This window comes from Dermacentor albipictus, chromosome 3 (genome assembly GCF_038994185.2).
Source record: "Dermacentor albipictus isolate Rhodes 1998 colony chromosome 3, USDA_Dalb.pri_finalv2, whole genome shotgun sequence".
NCBI lineage: Eukaryota > Metazoa > Arthropoda > Arachnida > Ixodida > Ixodidae > Dermacentor > Dermacentor albipictus.
Window position 1 is genome coordinate 20,410,989 of NC_091823.1, and position 15,386 is coordinate 20,426,374.

General features: G+C 45.0%; 1 long non-coding RNA gene across 1 annotated transcript in view; it reads left to right on the forward strand.

The window, feature by feature from the left end:
• The first annotated feature begins 5,391 nt into the window (after positions 1-5,391).
• LOC139057824 (uncharacterized) overlaps positions 5,392-15,386 on the forward strand; it is a 505,013-nt gene continuing 495,018 nt past the window's right edge. The window contains exon 1 of the long non-coding RNA XR_011513019.1: positions 5,392-6,271. This is a non-coding gene — a long non-coding RNA (uncharacterized lncRNA). The remainder of the gene's footprint in view (positions 6,272-15,386) is intronic.

A 15,386-nucleotide genomic window follows, 5' to 3' on the forward strand; every position in this document is an offset into this window, starting at 1 on the left:
CAGTTTTTACTTAGGCAGCTCCAGCCGGTCTCTGCAAGGAAGGCACGTGGTAGAGTATGGTAATTATAGCCTAGAGCACAAAATGATAGCGACGAAGTAATGCACCGGATACGAGTTACGACCGAGTTCGAGCTCCCTATCCATCGTTTATAGAACTTACATTATTTTGAGCGATGCCTAGACTTGTACACACACCAGAAAAAGGTAACCGATTACAATTACAATTACAATTACTTCATTCAGAAATGTAACTGTTTACATTTACCAATTACTGTCCCACAGAGGTATATAATGAATTACCCAAATGAAATCAATTATTTCTATTTTACGTTTTTCCGAACTATTTATAATACTGCAGTGATACCGTTAACAGAACGAGGTGGCCTGGCACATTAAATGTATCCTCTGCAGCCCTTCCTACGTTGCTTACATTACCTGCCACTTGTGTTTCAAAAAAGTCTCAAAGAGATGAATGGCCAGGCTTAGCTTGGTTAAGCCAAGAATGCGTTGCATATTGCGCGAGTTGGGGCCCAGCTTTTCCTCCGGCAGTCGTGACGTCACGTCACATGGTTGCGCTAAAGGTCAATGGTGGCTGCCCGGCCGCGCCAAAGGGCTGAACTGAGTGATTGCAATATGCAACGCATAAAAATAGAAGCAACTTGATAACAAACATAGCAAACTTAAAAGAGAATAGACCCACATATGAGACGCGCAGCAATGAACAATGGCTCATACCCTCAATGGTGGCTGCCCGGCCGCGCCCAAGGGCTGAACTGAGGGATTGCCCCCTTCCCCCTTTCCTCAAACAATTAATATCTAGTGAGGAGCAGTGGGAGGCTGCCTTGCGCAGCTCCAGGCCCGATCTTCAGGAGGCCATCCTGGAGTGGGCTGAGAGGATAAAGGAGGCCTACTTCAAGTAGTTCCTCCCCCCATCCTCTATTCCATTGCCCCCTTCCCTTTAAAGAGGGATAAATAAAGTTTTTCATCATCATCAACTGAGGGATTGCAATATGCAACGCATAAAAGTTACTAAGCACGAAGTCGCGGGATCCAATCCTTGCCACGACGGCCGCATTTCGATGGGGGCAAAATGAAGAAACGCCTGTGTCCCATGCATTGGGTGTACGTTAAAGAACCCCACATGATCAAAATTGATCCGAAGTCCTCCACTACGTCATGCCTCATAATGAGATCCTGGGTTTGGCACGTAAAACCCCAAATTTTCAAAAAGTTAATTTGTAATGTCTTGTTATTTTTATCGTGAAGTCACCAGCACCGATACTTATAAATGGCTCGATGTGCGCGCTGAAGGGTAGGACAGTGTTGTAACAAACGACCATCTTGCGCACAAGATTGTCGTTACTCAATATCTGGATCCTCTGTTAAGTGCAGCGCTTCATTTTGTCTGGAACTTGTATAAGAATCTCCCGGTTGGGCCAATGAAGAACTGTAAAAGTTGTCTTCAATTGGTTTTCAGGCATTAATGTTCTAAATGACAGTCGCTATCAAAACATACCAGCGCGGTTCAATTCCTCAGCCAATATATGTGGAGCGTTTGGGATATTGTGCTTCCGGGTTTGCCTGTCTGAGCATGCACATCTGTGAGGCACCTGCGGGGTGCGATCTCGGGCGATCCAGTGCGGCTTCCGCCGAATTCCTCTTCCCAAAGCTGTAACGCCTGTTACAGCTTGTCTCTTCAATAACGTAACTAATTACATGTAAATGGCTAGGATAATTGATGATTGAGTTATAGTGAGCGTTCCAAGTTAAAAATTGCAATTGCTGAATTACAAAATTATCAAAAAAGATAACAGATTACAAGTAATTATTAAGTGTAACTTGTTACATACAAGGCTGGCGATGGTACAGCTTCTATGCTAGTGAACTTTCAGCGAAACTTTGCCGCATAAACGTTTTTATTGCTTTGTGAATAATGTTACATAACTGTCGCTTTTGGTGCCCGTAGAAGAAAAGCGACTTAGCACCTCCACCGCTGTAGGTTCTGTGGATCCATGGATTATAGTATTGGCTTCAAAAAGGTGGTGTATAAAGCTTGCGAGAAGTTCAATTCGCAAGTGGAGTGGTAATGCGAATTTTGGAGATAATTACAAAAGCGGAGAGCGCATGCGTAACGTGTGCATAAAACAAGAAACGCACTTCGTTCGCTATTCGTTCCTGCTCATTCTCGATTAAGGGTACACCCTAAACTGGGAAACATTTATTCACATGCTAAAGGTGGGCGGCCCTTTTTGAATATTAGTAGTAGCAGCGCGGGCTTCAATGCTTTGATAATCTTTGGCGGGTACCGAAGTAACAAAACGCGATAAGAAACGCCGGCAGCGGTGTTACCGGCGTCACACCTTCAAGCGCGAACAACACGAGACCGATGTTATGCGCGGCGGCGGCGAGTAGACAGCATTCAGCGACAAAACGCGCCGTCGCGCGAACACAGATCGCTCGGTTCTCGCCGCTTTCTGTGCTAGCTACGCGTACGACCATGAACACGCCGCCGCGGACGTGAATCAGAAGCTCGCAATGAAAGTTAGATTAAGGACTCTTCAAAGCGCCCATATCAGTATACAAGCAAAATGGGACCGAGCATGTTTGACAAAAAAAAAAAAGGAAATGAAGTCAAATTCGCGCGGAAGTTGAATAGCGGAAGAAAATATGGATGTGATGGCCACCGAAGCGCCAAAAAGAAACCAGAGGCAAGACGCCTCCTGCAAGGCCGCACACGGCATAATGCAAGGCGGAAGGAGCAGGCATACGCAATAAAGGGTAGAAGTGTATACAAGTGGGATCAGTACTGAAATAATGGATGGACGCAGCGGAGGCAAATAATATCAAAGGAAGCGCGGTTATAAGCCGCGTCGATTGGTCGCACTTGCACGAGTAAAAATTGAGTCACTTAGGTATCCTTACATGATCTCAATGCGAAAGCCACCTTAACACACTTTAAACCGCCTTAATACACCTTAACCTACCTTAATCTAATTTCATCCACTTAATGTGCCTTAATGCACTTTAATTCACCTTCATACCCTTTAGTACACCTGAATACTCATTAATTAACCTCCATTCACTTCAACTTAAGTCACTTTACTCTAACTTCTTCCACTTTTATTCTTGACATAAAAACATACAAGACGTTAGTGATGATCTATCCTGCCTGTCGTTGCGGACAACGCCGGGTTTTCTGCCTTGTAGGACACATCATGATTTTTGATTAATAAAGGTAGCCCCGCCATTCGCCGTCTTTGCGTGTGGCCGGTTTGATTTGGCGTTGGCGTGATGAGACGGCGCTCGAATGGGGAATGCAGTCTCAACAGTGCCTATACCATTCCTACTTTTGCCACGGTCGCGCGGCGCACCAAGATAAGGTCTCACTGTGGGAAGACGCGAAGGCATTGACCAAAATTCTTCCGGAGTCACTCGGACGAGTTCAGTTTCATGGTCGGCGAGCTTGCGCTCAAGTTGGTGGTATTGGTGATACCAAGTTATATATTATAATCGACGCAGATGACACAGGTTGATGGCATCGCGACAGCTGCGGGCAAATTTCAGCTCCTTTGTTCGTGGCATGTGCAGTTATCGTGCTGTTATCGAAGCCTACGCTTCACATTCTGGGCTTATATACTGTTAAAGGCGAAGTTCTCTTTGCATATTTATATCCACGTGTGTCTCCCTCCCAGCGACTTCAAAGCCACAATGAAATAACGAAATATCGGGAACGGCGCTTTATTTCATTTTTCTCTTAATTAAAAAAAGTGCTAAAAGTGCTACAGCGTGTGAGTCATTATTTAAAAAAATGATAGAATTTTACTTGACGTTCTTGTAGAGTGAAGACGATGTGCAAAAGAAACAAACAGACTACAGGAACGCAGACTTTCCAAGGCCTTTATTTGAGCGGTAATTAAATAAAGACGCAGTTTGACCTGACATGCTAAGCATTGATTGCAATAGGTATTAGACAGATATACGAAGTATAGTAATTTTATACCTGCATAAGCTCGTAAACATGAACTTACTAAATAAATTAACAAGCATGGTGTCACGGGCGCACAGGAAAGCACAATTAAACACATATCACTCGCTGACCACGCCAACTCGCTTTCAAAACACTGGCGCATGGAAAGCGCGCTCAGCAACGAACGAATCGACCTTCGGGTTGCGTTGATCTCGCTTGAACGCGAACTAAGCGGCGAAAACATGGAACACACGAAGGTGTCAGCCCTCGGCACTCCTAGACTTTCTACTGATAGCAGATCACTTTCAAGACACTTCCCGTGCGACCGCGCTCAGCCGTGCCACACACAGCCGCCGCCCGAGTGGCAACGGTTGGCAACAGTACGCCAAAACTTATCTCTGCACATAATTACCTCTCCTCGGTAGAAGTAACATCGTCAGCGAAAAAGTATCCGTTCGTGCCATTCCTAGCTTGTGGATGTGGGTGATTTATATGAGTATGTTTATCGGAAATAGGGCGATTCAACAAGCTGTAGTGATATAGAACGACAGAAAGTTGAGCTAGTTGGTAAGGGTTCATAATGCAAAAAAGGGTAAGGTGTGCAAACACGGACACAAGAGAAGTGACAATACAAACGGCGTTGGTGTTGTCCACTTCTCTTGTGTCCGTGTCTGCACGCCTTACCATTTCTTGCGTTATGAAGCTAGTGACATGCGGCTTCCGGCCGTCGCGCTATAGACTTCAGGACGAACTGGTGACGTGCCGTACCCGTATATGAACTGCAATCACAGTCCTTGTGCCACTTGTAAACGTCTTCCGAAGATCTGAAGCAGGGTGTGGGACCCCGCTAGCTGGTATTCCATGCTGAAGTGACTAGCGCAGGAGTGGACACGGTGCACAAAAGGGCGACAAGGACAAGCGCACACACAAAGCGCGCTTGTCCTTTCCGACGACCGGCGGGTGCAAGCTGGGCAAGTCATGAATCACTGTTCACAAAGTTGCATGCGCCATTGATAATCAGCCGTGTGTTTTTTTTTTGTTTTCAACTACCTCTGGTCACGCTATGCGAGTCTCGGCACGATCGGCTGGAGATACCTCGGCGAGGCCCGAGTTGCCCTGGGACACTTACTCCGTGCCCTGGGAGTGCCACGAGTGTCAGAGAGGCAGACAGACGCTCGTTGTCTCATGAACAAGAATGATCCCCTTTATTGCACCGTCGTGAAATATATACACATCCAGAATGATCACATGACTTTTGTGAGAACTTGTGTAAAGGAAATGAAAGCATAGCGAATATTTCAGCGCGTGTCAGTGGCGCAGGCGCGCACAGTGTGTATCAGGATGACGTCACAACAAGTAGCGGTGGCTGTCAAAGTGTTCCACAAGTACGGGCTACCACGAATTAATCTTCTCACCTTTCAATGGCTCCTTACGCAGTTAAGTCGACTAAGGTAATTTACCGTGGAGCGAGCAGTGCTAAATCGCCGACCAGATGGAGTCATGCGATATCGTGGAGCTCAAGATTGTTCGTCTTGGCCTGGAACTTTTCAAACGAAGCCACTGAATGGGCCACCATGGACATTTGACAACCTGTAATGTCAGTTGACCATTGGTGAGATCCGTAGAAAGCGTTCTACACCTGTTGTGGAGGCTCAATCATTGGCGCTTGAACACTTGGAGGGAACGCATTACGACAAAATGAACACGTGCGGCGGCGGCGCTGTTTGATGGACGCCAGCCTTAGCTTCTAATTTACGTCATTGCAAGATTCTAGAAGAAACGGCAACCAGCTGCCTACAGCTTCAACCTGTTTGTTCGCTTAACGTGACGGACATTCCACATTCTGCTGAAAACCCTGTGCTTTGGCGCCTCTCAGATTTAGCAAGGGCATTCATGGCGTAAAACACGTGAGGCAGCGGCGGTGGTTGACGGACGCCAGCCTTATCTTCCGATTTACGTCTTTCCAGGCCGGTAAAGCCCCCGTTGTTGCTTTTAACTATGGAATCTTTTCCCTACCGCCACTGCTGCCGTGTTACGTGCTCTGTTTTGTCAGTTCGAAGTCTGTCTGCTTTCGCATTGTTTCTGTGCCAGTGTTCAAAAGTTACCACTATGACAGAGACGTGCGGAATCTTCGATAAGCATCTTCGAGACGATGGACGTGCTATGAAGTGCTCGGAATGCCGAAACGCCTACCAATTAGGCGAACGTTGTGGCTGCTCAGAGACTGCATTTAAAGGCCAGAAAGGCAACCGATCGTGGCCATGCACGGCGTGCCGCACAACGAAGTCAGAGATCAGCGAAAAGGTGAGCGTGACTACTGGTATCACTTCATTTATGGCAGACATAAATTGCAGGCTTGACGCGCTTGCTGATTTCCGTTGCAGGTGGAAGAGGTTAAAGTGTCAGTAAATTTCATGTCGGAAAAGTATGACGAAATTTGTTAGCTGACAAGTGACGCAAAAAAATTGAATCCTGAATTTAAAAAAAAAAATATTGAAAAAAATCCCGAGGGACTCAGCTCGACGAAAGCGGGGAAAATGAAACACTTGATCTAAAAACAACTGTTGATAATCTTGAGTGGCGCAGCAAAAGTATGAACTTGGAGGTTAACAGCATTCGATTAACAAAGGATGAAAACCTGCTTTTTAAGTTAACTGACCGGGCCAGTTCGTCGAGTATTCCGCAGCTGGCTCTAAATAATGTTGACACCGTACCTTGGCTCCCGTCGAGGATTGAGAAAACACCCGGAATTATCGTGCGCCTTATAAGGTGGTCCACTCGCGACATGTGGCTAAGCAAGCGCTAAGACCAGCGGGTTCCTAAATATAATGTCCGAATCTTTGAAAACATGGTCAAAAATGTCCCGATATTCTGCACAACGGTTTTCACTTGGCACGCCAACGGAAAAGCTTTTGTTCCTCGTACGGAGCATGACCGAGCGATAGCAGTCCGGAGTTTGTCGGACATTGATTCTCTGAGCGATAACTGCGACAGGTAAAGTAACCGCGTGTATCTTTCTTTATTCTTCATTTTATGAAATCCCTTCTTACAGGCACGATAAGCTTATCGGAGTAGAGCAGCTTTCTTGCGAAAGATGGTCAACGCTGCTTAAACTGTACAATTCAACCTTAAACAACAACAACCTTCAACAAGTGTGAGGACCTTCACTGTTTTTTGGCGAGGTTCAAGGGCTTTTAATGCAGTTATGTTCTCTGAAACGTGGTTTGTTTAGAGCTTGAAGCTTACATTCTTCCTATGCACAAGTCGTATTACATGAAATCTTCTGGAAAGTTGGCGTCTTTTTGCTAGTATGAAATGCATTGGACTCTGAACTGCTTTCAGACTTTCGTTTTGTAGCTACCGATTAGGAAGTGCTCACCGTGGAGTCTCGTGCTCAGGTTTTTTTCATGTGCTATTGCCCACCTACCCCCTCCCCAGGTAGGGAATTCTAAGAAATTTTATCGATATTAGAATAATTTTTTTTTAGTTTGAGAATGCGAACTGATACAACTTGATCTTATTAGCTAGGTGGTGACTTTAATATTAGAACTTTAGATGAGAATAATACAACGCGACAGTTTATGACTCTTCTGAACATATATTCATGTAACAATATTACGGTCACACCAACAAGGTTCGCTAATACATGGAGTACTCTTGTAGATCTGTTCATAACCAATTGAAAACTACGGGTCATAAACTCTGGTACAATTATTTGTGCTTGTGCTTCCGGTCAACCATATTAAGACATTCCCCAGTGTCCGAAGTGCTTTGCTCTTGCATTTGCAGCGGGTTCCCGCCATCTACATTGGATGTGTCCTGAGATAAAGCCAATTCGCGAAAGCGTTTTTGAAGGCGTTAAGTTGAACAGTGAACAAGTTGAAGACTATGAAAGACGGATAATGGACAACACATTTCATAAGTCACTGTTGAAGTGTTTCTGTGAAATGGGCTTGCATACTTATACTTAACTCCCTTATGACGTTATGCTACGTGCAAACCAAGTGAAAAAAAAATATTCTTGGCAGCAGCGGTCACTTTTCAATATTTATTTCTAAAACTCACACACGGAACTTATCTAAGTGCTCCCCCCTCCCCATCCCCCGCCCCCGAACCGCATTTCATGAATGTATTAATGCTCAAACACTGCTGAATTTTTGCTGAAACACTGGTGTTTCAAAAGAGCGTTGCATGCGATTTTGAATCAAGCGCGGGTGTGCAAATCATGGTACTTGTTTTATCTAATCGCTCAGCCGCCACTTTCTCAGTTCAACTGGAGCTTTTTGTGCTTCAAATGAAGTTCTAAAACACTTTGATGGCGCTATGCCATGAATGGCGTCACTTGCTCGGCGAATCAAGCGAATCAAGCGAATTCGACAGGAGGCAAAAAAGAAAAAAAAAGAACACTGCTGCAGCAGTTCCCGCGACGAAATTCGGTGTGCCGGGCACTGTTCCGGCTGGGTTTAAACCTTGACGAAAATAACAGTAAACTGGTCCATTTGCTTGAAAAGAAGGGCGCACAAGGGAGACGTACTACTTCTGGTCGCACATTTGCGATGCTTGTCGAACAGATTAGCGAGAGTTTCGACTTCCACTGAAGGCGCTCGCTGTGTCGGCGATGATCACCCTTGCGAGCATCATATGCGTGGCGCCATGCACCTCCGCTGCGCCGCCTGGCAAGCAAGTGCAGATGCACCACGGCGGCACCTGGCCTGCACGACACCTCACTTGAGAGTCGCCGTGAAGCGGCGAGCTGTTGCGCGGGAGACTCAAGGGCTATGGTGCAGCGGCACCGTCAGCTGGGGCAGGTGGTGCAGTGAACCACGCGTGAATTGAATGGACCTATCATGGCGTGGATCGGAATGTGATTACAACGGGAAGGATAGACGGCGGAGCATATCTCTAATATTATGTGGTTAGCCGTGCAATTCAGATGTATGTGCCGCTTATTTTGTGCTCCCGTTTGACACAGCAGTAGGAAACGTTGCACAGTTCGGCGGTGGAATGTGCACCCAGGTTAGACTCCCCTGGCGGATTGCTAAGTGCCCTTTAAACAACGCTGCGTCATGTCGCGGCTGCATTGGGTGACATACCAAGCTATTCGTGATAAAAAAAAAACTAATGTGCGTTTGTTTTGGTTAATGATAGGGTTATACAAAGTTTATCCGTGGTTTTAAAAAAATTGCAGCAGCGGGACTTCAACGCCTTGTCTAAGACTGATATACTTTTGCACTACGAAAAGTGATTTTTATTTATTTATTTATTTACAAATACTGCAGGCCCTATTCGGGCCCAAGCAGGAGTGGTTACATCAGTAGTAACAAACAAGGCTTGAAATAATAACAAAAAAACAGAATACAGAACAATAATAAAGATATATAGAATATAATATACAGGAACATCAGCCTTTGAAATTTAGACCTATGAACATGAATACGATATAGGAACAACAGTAGTAGTTTGCAACTCAACAACAAGTACTGACAAACCATGTACACACAACAGGTCACTCGATTCAGCATTTTCACCTAAAAACACAGACAATGATTAATTAATTTCTTTCTCTATGTGCATGCTATTAATCAAAAGAAAAACCATTCACAAGATGAACAAACGATTGCGTGGTATTAGCACTAACTATTTCTTGTGGTAATTTATTCCACAATGAAATAGCATGAGGAAACAGGGAATATTGATGCATGCTAAGGTGACTGAATGGTTGCCTAACTGTTTTGTTGTGTTGTGTACGGGCAAAGCGTATTGACGGCTCGGTTATGTGACGTTCGCGCTGTATGTTAAAGTGACCATGGTAAAGCTGATAAATAAATTTTAATCTGGATACCATTCTGCGATGATAGAGTTTTTTCAGCTTTGCTTTGTCTCGAAGAACTGATACGCTCGAGAAGCGCGAATAGGTAGAATAAATGAACCTCAAGGCCATGTTCTGCACCCTTTCTATTTTTTTAATTAAATATTGCTGATACGGACTCCAGATTAGGTCCGCATATTCTAATTTTGGCCTAATGAGAGCTTTGTATGCTGTTAACTTTACAGCAGGTGACGCATGACGTAGTTTTCGTTTTAAAAATGCCGGCTTTTTCAGTGCGTTACTGCAAACATTATCTATATGAGGTTCCCAACTCAAATTACTTGTGAGTGTAACACCCAAATACTTCACCTGGTTAGTGAAGTGATAAAAGCTATCTGCAGATAGCGAAACATTAATTGTGAACGTTTAAAAATTAATCTGTGTTTCCTGGTTCTCATTATTTCTGAAGGCTAGGACGAAATTTCCGGTGTCACTGTTGTGAGACGCATCCTTCATTTTACAGATACATCTTTAAAATACTAGCTTTTGGGCAATATAGTTAAATTATACTCGATATCGTACTTGCGTTACTAGGTTTGCCAGGTGGACAGCTTGTTTCCCGAAAGCTCTCAATACACGAATTCCCTTTCAACTGCAAAGGATCCCGTTGCGATGCTTGTCAATATTATACTGCCTTGTCCCTTGCTTCGGCTGTTTCCCATTGTAATTCACCGGAAAGATGCCCAATATCACCGCTGAAAAGCGTTTAACTGGGTTCGCATGCATTTAGAAAAAAAAAAGAAATATAAGTTGTGCATACCGACATGGCACTGGCTTTTCTTAAAAAAATACCCGTGAGCAATAAAATAGGAACGGCACCGCTTCATCCAAAGGCAACGCGATTCGAAATGCGCGGACGACTCTTTTTCATTTGATTTCGTGAACTGTTGTAAAGCGACAGGAATGCATGGCTTCCGCCTTGACTACAGGAGCTAGAGCTGTGGGTTTGCGAGCAAGAGCACGAACGACGTGATACTCAAGCTTCGCGGCCACTTCTCACTATCGTCGAAGAGCTAAACCGTGCACGGGCGCATTCGTGCGTCAAAAAAAATTCCGAAAAAAAAACCCACGAAGGTGCATCTAGGCAAAACGAGAACGCAACGGCGTAATGTCGGGTTCGCAGAGACGATTAAGTTATGTGAAAAACGAGAGAGAGTGCTTAGTTCAGGAAAGAATAATGGGACATAAAGACACGTCGGGAGAAAAGAAAGAAAAAGCTGATGCTATTGGGCTATCGGCGACGCACCGTGAAGGAAGGGTAGGCGAGAAATTTTTAGTAGAAGTCAAAGGAGGACGAATAGGGCGAACATTCCACAGCACTACAAGACGAAAATAAACCTTCATGTAGCCGCCGCTTCAGTGCGCCGCAGTGGCAGTGCCGCACGCAGGGCTTCGATTCTGTGACCTGCTGAACGAGCCTGACGGTGCGTGACACAATTAGAAAAGAGCTATGAAAGGCCTAGAGATCTAAGGGAGAACCATCCCTGCGTAGTCAACGCGTAGTCGATTTTGATGCGATCAGTCGGAACCTCATAACAAAGCGCGCTTTCAGCACAATCCATTCACCAGCAAAATTGAGCATAGCTGCTGACGTATTCGCAAGTTGCACACAGGTGATCGTTGATATAACGTTCTATTTGGCCTACGTATATAGACTTTTTTGAAGACATTGTAGTGCAAATAAAACAAACACAAAGAAGACCTGAAAAGAAGTATTAACCATCTTGCTCAAAAACGAGGCATTTTGTATTACTGACCGCAGGGTAAGGACATCTGATGCATCAAGTCTATCCTGCGCGAAATGAAGCATCGCAAGTGCTTCTTGTCGCAGATGTTGCTTGAGGATAGTTTTATTAGAAAATCTTGAAGTTTTGAAGGGAATCCTTATTGCATTGCAAGTGTGCTTTTCGACATGCTTTGAATAACTAGATGAGCTGTTAATGTATAAATATGTAAAACGTTAGGTAAATATATTTTACTTTGCTGTGTTGTGACCTACTGTGCCCACTTTGCTGATTTGCGAGTAATGAAATGTCAGAGCTGTCGCTGATAGCAATGTGCACCCTCTGCATGACTATGCTTGTAGCATAGGCGGAAAGTTTTCATTTTTCCAAGGGGGCAGGGAGGGGGGAGGTCTGGGGCCCCGGCAGAACTACATATATATATATATATATATATATATATATATATATATATATATATATATATATATATATATATATATATATATATATATATAGCGTTCCTAACTAGAACGGCAACAGAAATGACATCATCTAAGTGAGACGGGTGTCGTCCGCCCTTTTATTCCAACTTCTTCCTTCTCACTTCTCCCCTAGCACCTTCCTTCGTCTTCTTTCATGCGTCCAGCGCAGACCGCTTCACTCTTCCGGATTTCTTTTAATTACACCTCCTGGGGTAATACTTGAATACGTTTCCAATAGCGGCGCACTCTGTTTGGCCCGAGGCTCCGGCGTACCAGACATTCTTCAATATTCCACGCTGGCATGCAGTCTTAATAACTTGAAATGGTCCGCAATATTTTGAATTTGAGGGCACAGCTCCTTTCCTTACAAGGACATAGTCTCCAGGCTGTATGTCCGGTATCTCGCTACTGTGCCTTTTATCAAAGTTTCGCTTCATGCGGCGCTTGTAGATCTCCTGTTCTTTGACAGTTTTCCTTACTTCCGCAAGTTCGAGGTTCTCTAGGAGACCTAGCTCACGATCTGCAGGAAGTATGGGCGCTGTACCTGAAGTTACAAAATGAGGGCTGCAGCCTAAACTCGTGGTGTATGATCTGTTGTGATGCTTCACAGCGGCCTCGAGACAGCACTTCCAGCCACCGGCAAAGTCTGGATACATCTTCAGATACTGTTTGATGTCTCGTATGGCACGTTCCGCTAGGCCGTTTGCTGCCGGGTGGTATGGAGAAGAATACTTTATCATGATGCCGTGCTCCTGGGCCCACTTTGATAATTTGGCACTCCGAAAAGCCGGCCCGTTGTCGCAGACGAGCGTCTTTGTGTGTTTAAAACACTCAGCTTTGAGGAGGTCTATTACGCTGTTTGCGTCTTCTTTGCCAGCTTTAGCCGCAATCGTCCGTGTGCACTCATCTATGGAGAGCAAGAAAGCTTGCGTTCGCTTGACTCCTTCCCCCTTCTTTTTGAGCTCCGCGAAGTCCAAATGAATTACTTCGAACGGGATGCTTGAATATTCAGGGTTTGTCATAACGTCTGTCGATTGCTTGAATTTAACTTTGTTCACCTGGCAGAGGTGGCATGTGCGGATGTAATGGCTGATGTCGTTTTTCATGCCCGGCCATGTGAATCTCATGAGCAATTTCTTATAAGTGCGCCAGAAGCCATCATGTCCACCCGATTCAGGGGTGTCGTGGTATAGATGAAGAATCCTTGGAATCATAGTTGGTGGTACGTGATACCTTCCATTGATAAACTGGAGCTCTTCTGTACCTTCCCATAGCTTAATATGATTGATTGTATCTGGATTATTGCTTGATTCCTGTACAAGTAATCTTGATAGTGCGTCAGCGTCAGTGAGGAGTGGGCCAGGACGGTGCGAAATTACGAAATCAAATTGTTGCAGATAGTTCACCCATCTAGCAATGCGGCCTCTTGGCTGGGCCATGCTCAGAAGTTGAGTCAATGCTTGATGGTCCGTGAAAAGTATGAATTTGGCACCTTCCAGGTACCTTCCAGGTACCTTCCAGTACGAAAGTACTGCACAGCTTTTAAGACGGCCAGAGCTTCCTTTTCTGTGGTACAGTAATTGATTTCGGCGGGTTTCAGGGTATAGCTGTAGTACCCCACGACGTAGTGTTTGGTTTGATCAGCTTGTTTGGATGGCTTCTGGTATAGAACTGCACCGGTAGCATAATGTGATGCGTCCGTGTTCAGCACGAAAGGCAAGGAAAAATCCGGTATTCGCAAGATGGGGTCCGACGATATTAGTTTTACAAGCTCACGATAGACAGCTTCGCACTTCTCGTCCCATTGAAAAGGCACGTCTTTCTGAGTTAAACGTGTGAGGCACCTTGTTCTCAGTGCGTAGTCTTTGATAAACGCCCGGAAGTGTCCTGCAAGGCCAAGAAAAACGCGCAGGGAGTGCACATCATAAGGCTTTACCAGCTTGGAGATTCTCTCTACCGATTCTTGCTTGGTGCTTTTAGTCTGTCCATCAAACACCCTGCCAAGAAATACTACGGTATCTTGAAAGAACGCACTTTTCTTGAAGTTGACTTTGAGTTGGGCAAGACTGAGGGCATGAAGAACTTTTGAAAGATGACTACGGTGTTCGTCCTTTGTCTTTGAGTAGATGATGATGTCGTCGATGTACACATTGCAAAATGTGCCCAGGTAAGGTTTCAGAATGTCCGTCATAATCTTCTGAAACCACGCAGGGGAGTTTTTCCAACCAAATGGTAGGCGGTTGTACTCAAACAAGTCAAATGGGGTTATGAACGCGGTGTACTTCTTCGTTTCTTCACTTAGTGGAATCTGCCAAAAGCCCTTGCAGAGATCTATTCGTGAAAACCAATGGCAACCACCGGTTTCGTCAATGATGTCGTCGATTCTCGGCATTGGATAAGGTATCAATTCAGTTTGACGATTGAGAGCCCGGTAGTCTGTGCAGAGGCGGAATGTCCCGTCTTCTTTAGGTGCAATAGTGATAGGAGAAGCAAATGGGGATACAGAAGGCCGGATGATACCTGCGTCTAACATTTCTTGCAACTCCTTTTTCAGCCACACCTTTTTATCTCTGGACATATTATAGGGGGTTCTACGAACCACTGTTTTATCTGCGAGCTCGAAAGGAACGACATGGGATTTCATTGCTGGAGGGTAGCTTCCTATGCATATAAGCTCTGGGTACTTAGTCTTGATGTCTTCGTGGTGAAAAATTAGCCTTGATACACTAGGTTCTTCACCAGGGTCTTCTGTTCTTATCGTGTCTTCGGCCATTACCTTGTCATCCCAATAGAGGTTCATCTTAAGTTTTTTCATGTCTGGACGGGACAAAAGAAAATCGTAGGTGACATTGGGAATGGCCAATACGTCACTGGTAATAGCATTTCCTTGAAATTCAATAGCCAGGGTTACCCATTCGCTATGCATGGTCACTGACCCATCGTAGGCTTGGACACGCAATGTTCTACCAGCGTGCAGACGACTGGCATCCACTCGAGTCTTGTTGATAATAGATACCGAAGCTCCACTGTCAACGAGAGCCTTCACTTCAATGCCATCTACCTTAATGGGGGCGTACAATAAGCTTGACGACACCAAATATACTGTCTCACTGAAGCTCTTTTTCTGGGGCTTGTGATGCACGGTAGACAGATTATGTGGAAGTAGGTTGCCGTGAACTGCGGTAATTGGTTCTTCACCATCCTCACAGTCATGATTTACGCTTCCCAGAGATTTGTTTATGAAGCTGTGTTCACATTCAGTTGACGGCAACGACTCTAGATTGGAATCAAGTTGCTCTGTTCTACCATCTGGCTGTCTTCTCGAGGTAATTCTTGGCACTGAG